The sequence below is a fragment of the Diceros bicornis genome, chromosome 31 (genome assembly GCF_020826845.1).
Source record: "Diceros bicornis minor isolate mBicDic1 chromosome 31, mDicBic1.mat.cur, whole genome shotgun sequence".
Lineage (NCBI taxonomy): Eukaryota > Metazoa > Chordata > Mammalia > Perissodactyla > Rhinocerotidae > Diceros > Diceros bicornis.
In genome coordinates, this window is record NC_080770.1 from 28,040,420 (window position 1) to 28,059,143 (window position 18,724).

Here is an 18,724-nt window from a genome sequence, read left to right on the forward strand (position 1 = left end):
GTAACTGCAGATATCACTTGAGTATATCTTGGACTTGTGTCACCCTCAAACAAACAACTTATCAAGATAACAGTTCAGAATTCAGAAAATTGGAATAGTAGATTTAACCCTTTTTACTATTACTAATTAAAATCCTCCATCTTTCCATAATTTTTCCATTGAAAATTAATTGATTTAGTTCTTCCCTTTATCTCCATTGTTCCCTCAAGACTAGTGATTTTGTCTTTCTATCTATCCATCTGTATGTCTATCTATCTATCCATCTGTATGTCTATCTATCAGAAAAATGTAAATTATAGAATAGTATGAGAAAAATATTTAAATCATCCATAACCCTGTTACTCAGAACTAACCAATATTTTCATAAATGTATTTTTAATATATGTGTATATTTTTCTGTGTATATGTGTATGTAGTATACTATATGCACATATTTATATATATATTTTAGTTACAATTAATGTTTTTTACATCACTAATAATACTTTACAAACATGTGTTAGAGTATAGGTAACATCCACTGTTATGGATATAGTAATTTATCTTATCATTATGCTATTGTTGGTCATTTTAAGTATTCTCAGTTTTTAACCATTATCAAAATTATAAGATCATTATTCCTGTTGGAGGTAACATAATTATTTCCCGAGGGTCAGCATTTCTAATCTGGTCATTAATTAGAGAGGATCTACATTTGCAGAGCTGAGACTTGTATTTCACCTACTTTGCTTAACCTACCAGCTCCATTTGTAGACATTCGGACAATCTGTAGGGCTGCAAGCCATCTCAGACTTGTTATTACTTTCTTCTCCCAGCAAGCCCCAATTTGTGCAGAGAAACAAGGGTGGCAAAGTGACATATTCTTAGTAAATCCACTCCCCTGTGCCCAGGCAAAGGAGAAGGAATGAAAGAAGAATGCAATGGGTGTTTATGTTGTAATTCTCCTGGGAATTCAGTCCATTTTTAGCGTTTAAAATTTTTATTTGCTTTCTCTGCAGAGTAATTTTCTTCAGGAGGAGAAACTTTTGCACAAATAAAATTAATGCTAATCTTATTGCTAGATTTCTGTGACATCTAAGATAGTTTTAAATATTGTATTAAAATAAATATCAGATTGTAGATGAATTCCTCAACTTGACGTATAAAAGACTTCACAGCCTGATCCAAATGTTCCTATTCAGCTTCATCTCTTAAAAGTCTATTCAAACCTCATACTGAATTTCTTAATATTATTGAAATCTCTTTGCTCATCTCTAGGTGTTGTTTTCCTGTTTTGTTTTTTGTTTTTTGTTTGGTAAGGAAGATTGGCCCTGAGCTAACATGTGTGCCAATCTTCCTCTATTTTTTATGTGGGATGCCACCACAGCATGGCTTGATGAGGGGTGTGTAGGTCCGCCTCCAGGATCTTTGAGCTAATATCTGCACCAATCTTCCTCTATTTTGTATGTGGGACACCACTACGGCATGGCTTGACGAGCAGCATGTAGGTTTGTGTCCAGGATCCAAACCCGCCAACCTCAGGCTGCCAAATTGGTGGACATGAACTTAACCACTATGCCACAGAGCCAGCCCCTCATCTCTAGGTATTTTTATCTATTATTCCCTCTGCTAGGATGTGTTCCTTCCTTCTCAACTGATAAACTCCTAAGACACTGCAGACACCCAGGCAAAACCAGTTACACCCTCTTCTCTGCCATCGTAGCTATTCATTCATCCTTTGACTATAATACTTCTGTAGAATTGTGATGTATTAGTTTGACTGTCTTTCTGCCCTCCTGATCTGGTTCAGGCAGTAACTGTGTCCTATTCATATTTATATCATGATAGATGCATATAAAGCATGACACTTAATTGTTGGATGAATGAATGGACGGATGAAACCCACACAGAACACTGGCCAAAGTGATCAGCATAGTAAATGATTGTCTTGATGCTATGTATGCCTTAGCCTTATACCTTAACTTAAACTGTGCTTTTCTGCATTCCCAAGTACCCCATTCCACATCTAGTCACAGTAGTTCAGTCTACAGGTGGTGCTTCTATCAAATATTTGTCTCTTCCATGCCTTGCCATAAGCATCATTGGTAATAGGAACTTATGTATGTCACAATATCTGATTTCCTGTTGGTAACTGCCAATAGGATTTTCCTTGTTTTCTTCTATTTGATCATGAAAATGTTCTAATATACAGAATAATAGTAGATAGAAATACTTAACCCCATCACCTAGGTTGGTAATTTTTGATATTTCACCATATTTGCTTCGCTAATTGTTTTCCTAGAATATTTCAAACTATACATATCCAAGTATTTTACCCCTAAATATTTCCCTATTAATCTCTCAAAAATAAATATATTTTCCTATGTAATTGTAAAAATATTATCACACAACACAAATTAACAATAATTTCTCAGAGTTATCAAATATCCTATTCCTAGGTCTTCATAAGGTATTTGCTGTTGGTTGGTTTGAACTAGGATCCAATAAATATCTACACATTGCATTTAGTGATGTTCTGTCTTTATGTATCTGGAACAGCCTTCTTTTTCTTCTTTTATTCTTGACATTGGCATCTTAAAGAGATCACATTAGGTACTTCTATGTTTTAATTTCATATGATTAGTTCTTTTTGTTATTTAACTTGTTTCCCATCCCATTAATGTCCTGTAAACTGGAAATTAAATTTATGGCATGATTATATTCAAGTCAAACATGCGGGGCAAGATTGTTTTCAACTCCATTAAATAAGTATTTATCATTTTGTTTTCCTCTCCTGACTAATGTGCATAAAATCAGTAGATTTTCACATCTGATATAAGATTGTAAACATGGGATCGTAATGTCTCATAGTGTGATTATTCTGGTGCATCTGGTGATACTGAAGATTGCTCAGGTAAAGAATAAGACAATAGAAGGGAACATGAGACTAAAAATATCAATCCAAACCTTAGGTATATAATGTGCTGGCTCCAAGAAATCCTATTAATTAAGGAGGGCCATACAGATGGTTAAAGGCAGTTGGAGTCCAAAGTCTAGAAGGTTTGAGGAAGTCATGACGATCATGTAGGTAAAGAAGGAATCTAGATGATGCTATTCACCTTCTCCTTTGACTACTTAGGGTGACAAACTCTGGGCTTATAAGATTTGACTATAGGCAAAAAGAGCTTAATGCCATGATATTGAATCCAGCTGGTACTGATACAGTGGGCAAGATATTGATATAAGTACATACGTGTTCATTTTTAATTTTTTTAAAAAACAATAGCAGATATGTATCCAGTTTGGTATTATCCAACACTCAACAATATTTTACTGAAGATTGGACAATAGTATGAGCACATCAAGTAGAAATATATTTATTGAAAGTTCTATTTATTTGTTTGAACTCAGAACCTAATCTGTCATCTTGATGTATACCTGCTACTGCTTATAAATTTTCACTGATCTCATACATTTGTGGCCTGCATTTTGAAAAGGAGTTTATACTGTCATTATTTTTATATATTCTACACTTTGGAACTTCACATGGTGGAAAGATCATGAGCAATTGGATCCCTGGATTGAAGTCCTAGATGGCCTAGATTGATGAAAGATATTCTCATAACATTGTTTTGATATATCCATGTAGAAACAACCCTATAAAAATGTAATATCTTTGTTTTATAAAGAATAATGTGAGCAACAGAAAACCCTGACCCTTTCTATATCCTTAATCCTCATGCCAATTATGAAGGATTTCAATTTTATAAGTTAATTTCTTAATGATTTGACTTTTCTGACATTTGATATTTTAAAAACGAATGCAACACATTTAGATATCTATGTATATACAAATATATTTTAAGAAATACATATGTGTGTGTGTATATATGTATAGCATACACAATTAAATGCATTGCATTCCTTTTTAAAAATATGAGTCCAAAGAATTTTAATATATCAAACAAAATATACCTATGTTACTAAAAGTGCTGAAAAACTGGTAAAATATTTAATTGGAGATTCACTGTGCCGTGTGGATCTAAACCCAAGAGATTATATTATGATACAAATAGACTTCAATCCCTCCAAATGTCTAATATATATCACTCTCCTCCAAATATAGTTGGCCCGCGGAAAAGAACTTAATAAGCTTTCAAAACATTTGTTGAATGGATAAAATGTTAGCATAGTCTTAATTCTACAAAAAGGAAAAGGTATTTTTTTCTCTATATTTCCAAATAAGAAAGAGACTAAATTTTATTACTAAATACCCAAATCTGTTTAGTGATTAAGCTAAGATGAGACATAGACCATTAAGCTACAGTTAATTTTTCAGAGAATGAAAAATTTGCTTAGAGTGATTTATCATCCTTTCTGGAATATATTAGAGTTGTAAATGTATGACTCCATGACTTCTTTTTAGGTGTCTTCTTGCAAACAAACTATGCATATCTCTCACTCCAGTCCTCTTGACTACCTAACAATTCTCAAACCCTGTAACTAGCTCAAATTTACCCTAAGGCTGATGCCAACAGTACAGTGGGTATCAGAGATGGGGTTAGGCTCATAAATGGGTAAGAATATCTGTTTCTCCACATTCATAATATTTCTTTTAAATTTGAAATTTTAATAGTTTCTAATTTGCATAATGTTAAATGGCCACTTGTCAAAATGTTAAAAGGGCACACCAAACGTTCCTGTTTCTGAAATGGTCTGCTGAGTTAAGAAGACTGATTCAAAATGCATGTACCAATGATATAGGACCTGGAAAATGTTATGAAATCTCACGAATCGTCAGTTTTCTCATATGTCAAAGGGCAAAATTAAGCTAAATAATAGTTATCTCAGGTGTTTGGGATCTCAGGTGTTTTTCAGTGGTGGGAATTAAATAACACAATATTCACAGCAAGAACTCAATAATATTATCCTTTTTTTCATTCACTTACTTGGCTATCTTGCCCTTTGTACAAACCAAATACATTGCTTCCAACCTGTCCCAGTCAGGCATGCAAACTCTTGTCAATTTCTATCTCTGTTTTTATGGAAATAAGTGTGGCAGGACTTAAATTCATGAGTGTGTCGGGCCGGCCTAGTGGCGTAGCAGTTAAGTGCACGTGCTCTGCTTTGGCGACCCAGGGTTCGAAGGTTCGGATCCCGGGCAAGGACCGACACACAGCTTGTCGAGCCGTACTGTGCGGTGTCCCATATAAAGTAGAGGAAGATGGGCATGGATGTTAGCCCAGGGCCAATCTTCCTCAGCAAAAAGAGCAGGATTGGCATTGGAGGTTAGCTCAGGGCTAATCTTCCTCACAAAAAAAAAACAAAACAAAATAAAAAACATGAGCATGTTGTAAAGATCTCCAGCTCGCCCAGCAACGTCTTTGAAAGGCCTTGAGTGTACAGGTGCTCAGCAAAGTTCTGGTACAGTCTTGGTGTATTCTTCTCCATAAATATTTATAACTATTTATGCTTCATTAGTTTAGAAAAATCTCTTTGAAGAGGATTTGGTTTCAGTAATCCACAATGCCGGAAATTATCCTCATTTGATAATCTGGATGATTCAGAAGGTGGAAGATAGTATGTTTTCTTTCCTTTTGGTTGGGCTATCTTCTTCCAAATTACCTCAAGATTAGCATCCCACAACTCAGATGCAGGGTGGGTTTCCACATGTTAAACAACAGGAATCTTACTTCCAACATACAAGACCTATCTTTCACTCACTATATTTTCATAAGAATCAAATCTAGGGTTTCTCTGTGTCTTTAGATATTGGGATCTGGTTTCCTAATGTAAGTGAAATCAGAATCCTGCTACTTGAAGATTTTGGAAAGTTTTGTGGCTAAATCTATCTTCCTGTGGGTCTAAGAGGGAGTTTCCAAAATAGCACAGCTGCTGAATCAAATGTAATAAATTGTTTTAGACATTTTATCAGCAACTGTTCCCAAGAGTGATTGTTAATATGACATGATTCCTGCCCAGTTTTCAGGGTTTGAAATAAGATGATGGTGGCAGGTAAGATAAATTAAATATATCAAAAAGGCTGAGAACCTTTTGAGAAATAGTATATATATTTCAGTGGAAATAGGTTTTTTTTTTTTAATTTTATTTATTTTTTAGCCAGCAGGGAAACATTCTCTTTCTCAACAAGGAAAGTTCCATCCTGGTCAAGAACAAGCACAAACATTTTAGTAAATAAGCAATACAGTTGACATTCTTCTTCTTATCTAATGGACCAACAGAGGAAGGGACAGCAGCAGGCAAATTGCCCAACTAAAATTTGTTATTATTTGTTATAATTTAAATAATGTGGAGTTATGTAGGCAGTATTACTTAAAAATTATACCAAATGGGGTTTTCAAATATAAGTTTAAGGAAGTGTGCTCTATCTTAATGCATATAATAAATCTATAGAGATGCTTTTCCTTATTAGTGACTTGTATTGAGGAATGACTTACTTTGGGGAAAAAAAAGTTGAACTATTTCCTGAATAATCCAAAACATGTTTTCTACATATTTACATCTCTAACGAGAATTGAAGTCCTCATCAGCTCTCACCTAAAGTATTACAAAAGCCTCCTAATTAGTCTCCTTGCAACAAGTCCTTGTCCCTTTGCGAGTCCATCTTCCACAATATTTGCAGGTAGACCCTCAAAAATGCAAATAGGATTGTGTCATTCTTCTGCTGTAAACTTTTTTCTGAGTGCTCATCATTTCTAGGAAGAAATCTAAGTTCCTTACACCATCATCCTTCCATTCCATGACTCAGAAGTTGCCCTCCTCTTCAACCTCATCATGTAGACTCTCTTCCTGGATCAGCAGAGTTTCAACAATACCCAAGACTAATGCACTTATAGACCCAGCATGAGTCCTGTGCCCAACCTGTTATCTTCAGTTCATGCTCCCCATCTCATATCTCCACCCTATTTTATTTACCTTGATAAATTAACTTTGAGCTCAGTTGTTATTTATTCTGACATTTTTCCATACCACTCACTCTCACCACCAGGTTGGGCTTAATATTCTTCTGCTATACTTCTGTAATACTCTGCGTAAAACTCTAAAACTGCTATATTAAGCTAAAATTATCTTTTTCTCCTGTAAATTTGTCTCTCACCATAATGTAAATTCTATAAGGAAAATAGCTTATTTGTCATGTTTTATTCAGCACTTAGATTTTTGCTTAGCGTATGATTGATGCTCAACTAATATTTCTTAAAAATGACCTAAAATTATGTAGGAAGGGATGTTTTACATTTAAGTGCTTCTTTGGAGAAAAAAATGCCTGTGAGAATAGAGAATAAGAAGGCATCCTTTTAAAAAGTAGTCAACTTTCTCTGCTATTTAGAAGTGAAAACTCAGGCTTCAGAGGTCTGCCTACATACGATTTCTTACTAGATACTTAGAATACAGAAAAAAAATGCCCCCAGCAACAGATGATAGTCGGAGGGTGGCTTCCAAAGCCCCAAAGTGCTGTGGAGCCTTATGACCCAGCAGCCAAACGTAAAATAATCTCTAAAAGTCCCTTCCTCTGTCCTCTTCTTTGACCTCCACAAGGATTATTGGATGAACTCTCTCTGCCCTTAGGTAGAGAGGATTTTTCCATATGTTTTACAGTACAGCCATTCATGCTTGTTGGCAGACTAACAATGGATAATGATTCATCTCAATGTAAAGTGTTCAAAGTCCAAGCTGAAAATATCATTCCCAAGGTGTTGTTTAGAATCTTGGGCTCCTTCGGTTTAGAGAAAACACCGTGATCTAACTCAGTTTTTCCGTGTAAGGACTTAGTTATTCTACTTCTTGATCTCTTGTCCCTTAGTAAGGATTTGTTGGAGAAGAGATGCTGGGTGTCTGGGCATTTAATGGGATTTTCTCCAAACAGGTGTTCTATTCCACTCTTATGAGAGTGAGAAGGCTAAGACAAAGGAGAGCAGAGGGAAAGGAGGGTTTTAGAAAGAGCCGAAAGGCAAACAGATTGGACTTTGATTGTTTAGGATAGAGTGACAGAAAGAGTAATGGGAGAATCTCATTCTGTTTGGTTGGCGATTTATCGGAGTGTAGGATTGTCAAGCTGATTCTGGCTTTCAACTCTCTGGAAACAGAGAAGAAACTTGCCACGATTGGTGCTTAGATATCTGCTATGATTTAAGGCCTGGGATCTGAGTAGACTGAGAAATTTCTACCAGAAATAGATGAAATGCTAACTTAATATGAGCTTTTGGCTCATCGCATTGGAAGTAATTTCCCAAGCACTTTGTGAAATGACTTGGCACATTTTGGCTGCATGCTAAGGGAAAAGAATTGCTATTGGTCCAGAAATCTGGTTTGGATAAGAATCTGAATGTCCTGCTGGGATAATTTTCTTCCTGGGCTGATAACCTTTTGAAAGAGGGATCATGAATCATTAAGGCAAATGTGATCCTGATAGCCTGGGTAACTGGGAATCCATATGGCAGGGAGGCCTTTGGATGCTCTTTACGGCTAGTATTGCCAAGGTTCAGGGATCAAATATAAGTCAGGTTTCTGAGAGTAGATGCTTCAGTCTGATAAGCTCCAGAGAGCTTATACCCAGTGTTTAAAAGAAAACAGTCTAAAGGAAGGCTCTGTATGTACAATGTATACATACCAATGCAAACATAAACATACACGTACCCTTGTCTACAGTGCCTGTTGTCCTTCATTATACTTATGTAGAATCTAAAACACAGAATTGTTAAGCAAGTTATAATGCAGAGCCAAGATGTAAGTTTATGTGTGTCTGGTTCAAAATTCATAGTCTTTCCACTATGTGTAGCTGGGAATTCCAAATGTTGCTTGGCTGTCTGTATCAGAATCATCTGGGAACCTTCTTTAAAAAATATAGCTTATTCGACACAATCCTCCACTTTGTTCAAGATTCTAATTTAGTAGTCTCAGAAGAAGGCCCAGGGATTGGTATTTTTTAAACATATCCCAGGAAATATGGTTTTGCATCCAGGTTTGGATACCCCAATATCATATCACATGATAAAGACAAGGGAGATGGCATAGGAATGGAGACTTGCAAAGTCACGATTCTATTATCGTAACTCAGTCGTTTTATGTACTGCGCTAAACAGGGACCTGTTTTCTACTCAGCAGAAGCCTTGCCATCCAGTGCTTCCTATAACGGCACCATCCCTATGTCTTTGGATTACTCAAGAAGCACTGTTGTGAGATGGAAAGAATACTGACTGTCATTAGAAACATTGATTCAAATTCTGACTCTAGCTCTTGCAAATTATTAAATAAAAGAACTCACACAAGTTTCTCCATCTCTATTATCCTCGTCCTTAAAATGAGCATAATTCATTGTATTGGTTTTCTAGGGCTGCCATAAAAAAGTCCCACAGACTGAGTGGTTTAAACAACAGAAATTATTTTCTCACAATTCTGGAGGCCGGAAGTTCGAGATCAAAGTGTCAGCAGGGTTGGTTTCTCCTGAAGTCCTTCTTCTTGGCTTGTAGATGTCTCTCTTCCTCCAGTGTCTTCACATGATCTTCCCTCTATATGTATCTGCATGTGTCCTAAACTCCTCTTCTTATAAAGCCACCAGTCTTACTGGATTAGGGCCCACCTAATGACCTCATTTTAATTTAAGTACCTCTTTAAAGACCCTACCTCCAAATACAGGCTCATTCTGAGGTACTTGGGGTTAGGACTTCAACATATAAATTTTGGAGGGACACTATTCAGACTGTAACATCCATATTCAACTTAATTTAAGTGGTCATTTTAAAGAGCTAATTAAATAGCTCGTATTAACATGACTTGTAAGCTGAAAGACATTATACGAAAGTTAAATTTTATTTAAAATCCTCTGTTGGACTACTATATTAAGGTTATTTCAAATTACTCACACTGGTAGAGCACAAATATCAAATTGATGCTGTCTTTGCTTAAGGTTAAATTATTATCCCTTTTTATCAAAACAGATATCTTTCTATACATTCTTTTCTTTGTGGCAAATTAAGGTTAGTTAGCAACCAAACAGCTGGGTAGAATGGAATAGCAGGAATAAGTAATTTTTTGTGGTTGCCTAAATTAGGATATATATAAACATACACACACACACCGTCACATACTTTATCTCATGTAATTTACCAAGTAGATAAATAGCCAAACATTTCTAGCAGCTCTTTTGGAAGCACAAATGCTAAACAGGCAGAAAAATAACAACAATAATAGCTTTATTGAGTGCTTATTTTATACCAGACATTATTATCATAAGCATTGAACATGCATACATTATCTCACTGAATCCTACCCCAAACTCTGTGGGTACTACTTTTGTATCCATTTTAAAATGAAAAAAAAGAAAGCCAGTCAGAGAAATTAAATATTTACCTAGATCGCATGGTTAGTGAGTAGTAGAGCTTGAATTCAAATTTAGTTTTGCCTGATTCCTGAGCCTAATTTTAGCCTAATGTCACCAGATGTCCCATCATGCAGCTATACTGGGTATTAAAGCATGCATTTTATTTGAAATTAGCTCCAGTGAGAACGCTGGCTCTCTGGTGTCTAAGGTAATGCAATTGTGTGGTAGCAGGTTTTCTCCAGTTATACTCCAGAAATTGAATGCACAGGCTCAGAGCATGTGATGAAAACCCTGCTATTCTGAACACGATTATATAAAGTGCTTACAAAATGCTAGTTCACATTTACCTGTTCTTCAGAATAAAAAAGTAATACACTAGTAGAACATAAATATGACATACGCACACACACATACATATCATGTCATTCCAGCTTTGCATAACATTGAAAAAATAATATTAAAAATTTTTGAGGGATTAAATTAGTTATTTATTTATCTTGGATATCAACCACATCCAAGGGTTTGAATTTAAACTCTTAGTGAATTTTTATTTGGGGATTTTGTTTCACCAGGTAATTCCTCCTTTGTCTAGATGGGAGAGACTAAGATTAGGAAAATAAGCTTCATTTCAACTCAGACATGTTATTCAGAAGATTTCTTAAAAATAGAGCCTAATTTATTGTTTTGAACAATTTGAAGTGAAAACAAGCAATGAATTTTGTTCTGGGCTCTTCTCCCTCTGGTAACTGGCTTATATCATAAAGCTTTATTTCAGCTGAACTTTCTTATTGCATTTGACGATCAATCATAGTCTCAAGTGTATTCTTCTCTCTTTAAAGATACCTTTTTTCCACTGCTATTTTTTAAATACATGGTTCTAATTCAACTTTTTTCTCTTTTTGATTTTGCCTTAAGATTCTTAAACTAAGTTTAATTCTAGTGAATAATAGCTAAATTGTTGAGAGCTTCCTATGTGGCAGACAAGGAACAGAAGGGTAGCTCTCTACACATGGGCTTATGTGTGGAGTAATGAACTGCTCATGCAGTCTAGTGGAATTTCAGTGGGTCAAGCTTTATGAAAATGCAAACTCCATCCCTTCACCTGCATGATCACTTTCTAAAAGGGCATCTACTGGTATGGAACTCCTGTTTTCAAGATGGACATACTTGCCTATGATTTATATAGCTCCTTATGGGATTTTGAATGAAATCCTTTATAAATATCTTGTTGGTGTGTTTTCTCTCATTACTAAGGCTGATACTGAAGTGATCACAACTTGTTAACTAAAGCTTGTGTCAGTCAGAAGCCAATCCATTTGGTAATAGATAGCACTTGTACAGCCAAAGTAAAATGTCTCCATTGTTGTGGGAATGGGTAATGTGACGAAAGACATAGACTAAACTATAACATTGAAAAAGGATTCTTTGAGAAACTCCAATCAAGAAATACCAAGAAAAGATAAAAAGAGTCAGTTTACTTTCCTCCTTTTCTTTATTCATGATGTCTACGAACCGATAATGTTTCTGAAGATATTCAAGTAATTAAACAAGGAAGCCACTAGACTGAGGTAGCTCTAATGTCCTGGTAGCCTACGTAAGCAAACTGAAACCTAAGACAGAGGCAATTCCTGGAAATGCACTTATATCTGAGAACAAAAAATTAAGAACAACCAATCACAAACAGCCAATGAGGCTTTCCCAAATAAGGCAACTGCTTAAATTATAACCAGGTAGATAATTTCCTTGCTTTGCTTCCTCAACTAGTCTATGAAAGCCTTTCCCCGAGCTCCTGTAGACAGAGAACTCTAAACACTTGGTTTGGTGTTACCCAATTCAAATCTACATTTGCTCAAATAAACTCTTGAAAATTTTAATGTACCTCTCAGTTTATTTTTTAACAGAGAGAAACATGATTTGCATAGGAACTTGGATGGAAATCCCTGTCATAGTAAAGTAGCTATTTGGTGTAATTCACACTACTAGACAGCAGCCAGGGACTTATGATCTTGAGTCCTAGAAAGGCAAGGTAATTCAATTGGAGTATTCAGAATAAGAAAACTTAAGGAGATGAGGATTAGCTATATAGAGATTCAGAAGACATTTGGTACCAGATTCCTTTAAGATGTATTAAATGGGGTTGTTTGTCTATCTGAAACTCTGAGAATGGATATTTTGCTTTCAAGAACTTCATGGTAAATATTTTGAAGAGAAACCTAACTAAAGTTAAAGAAATGAACTACCTGATCCCTGGAGCCTCTACCAGACCCTCTGGTTCTATGAGAAAATGTCATTACTGCATTTGAAGATGCCCCAGGATTGAGATTATGACCAGATGAACTGAGGAAAATGTCTATGCCTTTTGTGGACACCTGAAGACTCAGATAAGAAGGAGGCCATTTAAACCTGGCAACTCTGAGGGAATGAGAGGGAGAAGAAGGCCAATATTGGTCCATAGAAAGGAGAAATGGCATGAGGATAGATAGAGAAACAAAGGGGATCCATTTGGGTTACTTGATTATCAATGGGCTACAAAGCAGAGATGTCAAATCATGGGGGATAGGACTCAGAGAGGTACAAGGAGAGTATCTACTTCCCTGCCAGTGATACGATGAATAATGGCCCCCAAAGGTTTCCAGATCCTAACCCCTGGAACCTATAAATGTTACCTTATATGGCAAAAGAGATTTTACAGATGCCATCTTGAGATGGGGCAATTATACTGCAGAACAGAAGGCTGCGTGATGAAAGCAGAGGGAAGCAGAGTCAGAGAGAGAAAAGATGCTACGCGGCTGGCTGTGAAGAGGGATGAAGGGGCCTTGAGCCCAAGAATTGTAGGAATGCAGCTCTAGAAGCTGGAAAAAGGAAGGAAATGGATTTTCATTTCCTAGAGGATTTTCCCCTAGAGCCTTCCATGGGAGCATGGCCGGCTGACACCTTGACTTTAGCTCAGTGAAACTGATTTCAGATTTCCGACCTCCAGGATTGCAAAAGAATAAATTTGTGTTGTTTTAAGTTACTAAGTGTGTAGTAATTTGTTATAGCAGTGAAAGAAAATTGACACATCACCCACAAAGAAGATTAAATGGAAGGCCCCCCCGTTAGTGATTCTGAGTTGTCCTGACCATAGATGGTCAGGGACTTAACGTCAGGTACCTTCAGAGAGAGATTTTCAGTGACTTTTTGGCACTTGGATTCTCCATCAAATCAATTTGTGTTGAAGTTATTTATATGCTTGGCATTCAGTCAGTTGCCTTTTTCTTTCTTTTCTTTTGCTTTTTTTTTTTTCACCTCCATAAGTCAAGAAAATGTTTCTTTAGCTGTATACGAAGCACAAAGTTTGAGAAAATGCTGCTGTTCCTTAGAAAAGAGATGTGATTTGCGAGCAAGCAAATTTAAAATATATGAGAGATCAGTAATGAAAGAGTTGTGAGAGGTTGAGCTTGCAAGAAATGAACTGCCTCGTGGATCTTCCCCATTGGGATTGGCATTCTGACATGAGTGAAGGATCCTCTTGTCCATATATTAATCAAATAAAAGTTAAGCTTTATTTTAGATTAAACTGCATTTCCTTGCTTTCGGTAGAAACTAGTAATGTGAGAAGCATAAAGAAAAGTTTACATATGTATATGTATGTATGTACCATGAATACTGTCAACTATTGTTTGTCTGAATGAGTTTTCAATGAAAGATATTTTCCATAAGTGTTTTTGTGATTATAATTATAGTATCTTCCCTCTAGGAACTCAGATTGGATGTGGACCAGAACACAGGAATTATATAATAATCAGTTGGCATTAAAATAAAATTATGCTCATAGAACTGTATTCAAGAATCACTAGAGCTACATTAGCCATTTTTCCTAATGACACTAAAAATATGTTTAGTCAGTAACTTTAGTTAAAGACTCAAGAATTCAAAGTAGAATTAAGAGACAGAATTTAAATATTAACAATATATTGTAGCTACACATTGTGATTCATGTACAATTTTTTCTTGTGTACTCACAAATAGGACTTAAAATCAATCTTTTTTTTAATAGTCTACACGTAAACATAATTTGGATCATTTTAGAATTAACCTTTCTGTTACAAAGCATTAATGACAGGAACTACCTGGATAGTATATTTAGAAGAAAATATTATGCAAGATGCTCAAATTTAAGACACCAATGTGCATGGGCAAATCATGTGAAGATCTGTTATTTCTAGTAATATACTTAGAATCAAGGTTGACTACAAATGCTTATATATTTGCAGAAAATAAGGTACAGAACTTTTCTATGTATTTTCGCTAACTCCTATCAGAAGATGAAGTTGATGGAATGGGTTATGGTCTGGACTGGACATATTCTTCTATTGTAACATGAATGAAAATGGAAATAGGGGAAAGGTGAAGCCAAGATGCCTGTTTTCCAAACAAGATCCAGTGACAAGGAGAAACGCTCTACTGGAGTGACATCACCATATTCATGACATGAACGTCCACTCATGCCTGGTGGCTGTGAAAACCTATCTTCTTGTTTCACAGCCAGGGCTGTATTTCCTGGAAAACTGCCTAATAAGAACACTGTCCAAAATTTTAGCACAGACTTTTTTGGTTAATTTTAGCACAGACTCAAACCATTTATGTCATGTAATAGTTTCATAACTGACTTTTAATATCAACTCATGTATTGCCGCTGGTGCCTAACATTGTGGTAATCTCCATGGAGAAGAAGAATAAATAAGTATTTAAATTTATCTTGTTGGGAAGTTTCGTTAGGAATAAATAAGATTAATGCATGTGGAATAGAAAATAATGATGCAAAACAAAAACGGGCTCCACATGAGTTATCTTTACTCTCTCTCTGGTCTCCTCATGAACCACCTTCTAACTCCCTCTCTGTACTTCAGCAATAAGAACCTTATTTCTTTTGCTCAAATCCCCATTGCTTTTTCCAATTATAGGTTCTTTGCATGTGCTTTTCCTCTGATCGAATATTCTCGCCACTCCTTGGCAATTCACTTAATTAATTCCTTCTCTTTATTCAATCTCAGCTTAAGCATCACTTCTTTAGTGTGGTCTTTCAGGATCTTCCCACCTCCCTATCTATTTTCTCTTAAAGCCATGTAATTCTCTGTTGTAGCTCATATTTCAGTTTGCCATTAGATGTTTGTGGGATTTTAAAAAAATCCTTCACAAGATTATAAAATCTGTGAAAGTAGAGACTGAGTGTATTTTGGTCCCATTTGATTCCAAGTCCCTTGCTAATTCCCCAGCTAAAGGTAGATAAATCATAAATATAGGTGGAATGAATAAAACCCAGTGGTCTTTGGGATGTCTGAAAGTGGAAGTTCAGTGCATATCATACAAATGGGCTTTGAGATGGTCTAGGAGGATGGAGAGGAGATGCCTAGACAAAGCATGATATTGCTTTTTAGGCTTTGGAAAAGTCATAAGTTAGAAGATTCTCAAAGTGGTGAGGCAGTATGTGAGGTATTTAAGCACATAGGCTTTGGAGTCAGAAAGCCTGAGCTCAAATTTCGGCGGAGGCACATTATTTTCTTTTTCTCAGATTTGGTTTCTTTATCTCTGAAATAGATATAGTAATGACTTGCTTGAAGAGTTGTTATAAAACAATATTTTCCAAGTTTCACTCATTTGCATTCTATGTCTATGATTTTTTTAATATCTGTGTTTCACCACAATTCATTATTATTTTTTCTTTAATTTTGCTTTCTCTCCACTCACCTTTTTTGTAGTCTCCTTCTGAATTAGAATATCTATAAAATCATGGCTTTGTTCTGCTAGCTACAGTTTTTCTGGTATATATTAAATATACACTTAGCTATTTGAGATGTTCATAGTATCTTCACAAACCACCCATAATTATCTCATGTGCCAACAACAGTACAGAAAAGGAATATCAGAACAAGGAGGTGAAAAAAGTAGGGAATACAGAGAAAATACCCAAATCTAATCACTGTTCCCTCCCAGAGTCAAGTGTTTTATGAGACTTGGCTCCTCTCTGAGCATAGGTCAAAGGTGAAGCACCGAGACAAGAAAACATAAATGTTGGTTGATTTACTTAAATAGAATTCTCCAAGAAAATATCATATATTATTTATAATTCTTAAAAGGAAGGGCCTGCTTATTGTGTTCCATTTCACATTTAGTCATGATCTTACATCCCACCTTGGTCATTAAGTACCACCATTACCCCCCCTACTAGCTAAACGGTACCAAAGAATGAAGGACTTTATCTACCACATAAACATTCGATAAGTGTTCGTTTTGCCACTAATTTAAATGGAGAAAGTTAAGCTCAGAGAGATTTATATAATTTGCACTGATTTATTACTCCTGAGATGGATGACAACTCACTTAATGCTATTTTATGCTTCTTTTCCTTGATTGGCATAAAGCTAGCGTTTTTAAAATGTGGAGGGAAAATGAATACTGTTGTCAAACGCTTTTTGGAAATTCTAGGTTAAACACGGTAAACACATTAATTCAGGACCTCTCAGAGATATTAATATGCTAACTGGCATTCACCTAACTATGGAATCACTCTGGCAGAGCTTCTTTTCAGTCTAGTGATTTGCAAAATCTAATTGGGGGAAATACTGACCTGATGACTTCTGTTTGGCGTTATCTAATCATCAAGTATATTATTCTAATAGCATAACTCTCCCGAAAGAATATATAGAAAATTGGCATGCTTTGGAACTTGCTTGGCTAAATTGTTGAAAACCGAGCAGCAGGAGATTGGCTATTGTGAATGCAATATTCAGACAAGACTAGGATAGTTTTCAACAATGCTATCCCATCTAGATTAGAAATGTGAACTGTCTGAATTTAAGGTGTCCAATATCCCCCTTCCCGGCCCCATCTCCAGGGAATTAAAGTTGGAGGATAGAGGATTAAAGCCATGCCAGAAACAATACGAAAAATCTATGACGCAAAATGTAGAAGAAGATTTTATATAAGTTTAAGATTTAAGAGCAGTTGGTCAGAACTACCTAACAATTTTGCCGCTTGTGCACTACACAATGGCACTTTTCTAAAATGGTAAATTGAGCTCCCAACCCAAGAGTCCTAGACCTAGACTACAGTCACTCTGGACTCTGGGAATGCATGCCTTTTTGTAATTCTCCTGCCCCCAAAGAGACTCCTTTTTATAATTTTCACAAAGTCACAGCATGAGCTATCAGCAGATATGGAATCAAGAGTTTGGAACCAAGAGGGTAAACAGTGTGAGATCACACCTGGTGGCTAGAAATCATTCATAACGTTCAACATGGTTTTATGTACTTTTTGATACATGCTATGGGAATGGGTGAGCTTAGCTTTAATTACTAGAAGAGGAGTGGTGTGCAATAGGATTTAGCACCAATTAAATATACCACATAGTGTTGGGAGCTATTAATTTTCTGGATACATTTTCAGAAATGAAGCTCTCTTTTACAAAGTAACAGGATGAATGGTATAAATTCACAGCAACCCTGAAAATTTATTTGCATCATCTTGCTATATGGAAGCCAGCTTGATTTTGATATTATTTCTAGCTATTTAAATAGTTGAATGTAGATAACAAAGGTCTTCCAATTTAATTTATGTTAATTAGGATACATTTTCAAGTCCTGCATACAGTAGTGCTTTTGTAAAAGTTTATTTGTTAGTTTAAGAGGTTTGGAAATGTATTTTGACGTGTTCTTTTTTTTTTTTAAAGTGTGTCGCATCTATAGGTTGAACCACATGAAATTGCCAATATTTAGCCATCTTTAACCTAAGAAATGGTTATTTCATGTGGCTCAATCAAATGGAAAGCATTTAGAAGGACCATATGTGATATTTCTATCTTCAATTACCACCATCCATCTGAAAAAAAGCCAACAACCACATTACTTTGGAAGGACAAAAATATGTCATTAGTGTAAATGAGCCATGCAGTTTATAACTATCTCTGAGAATGCCCTCTTGATATTTACACAACTTTGGAAGAATCAACAATATGAACAATGTCTTGATTCTCCGTTAACATAGATTATGATGACTTTTAGGGTAATATATGTTTAAATTATGCAGATGGGAAATTCTGAAGTTTGTATCCTTCAAAGCGACACAGCTATCTGAATACTCACATTTTTCAGCTTTCTTCACAGAGTACATGTTCAGGGATATAATTTAGACCCACATTTCTGCTCATAATGGCTCTGTGAAGGATAAGGTACATGTATTTTCTGCCTCCTTCTTCTTGTTGCCAAATTATGAGTCAGAAAGACAGATAATTATAAGGGGACTATAAACAACACATTCTTCATCCCTGAATCCCTCCTTTCTCTTTCTGTCTCTCTTTCTTGCTCTCTCTGTCTGTCTGTCTTTGCGTTTTTCGTTTCTTGGATGAGTTCAGTTAACACACAACAA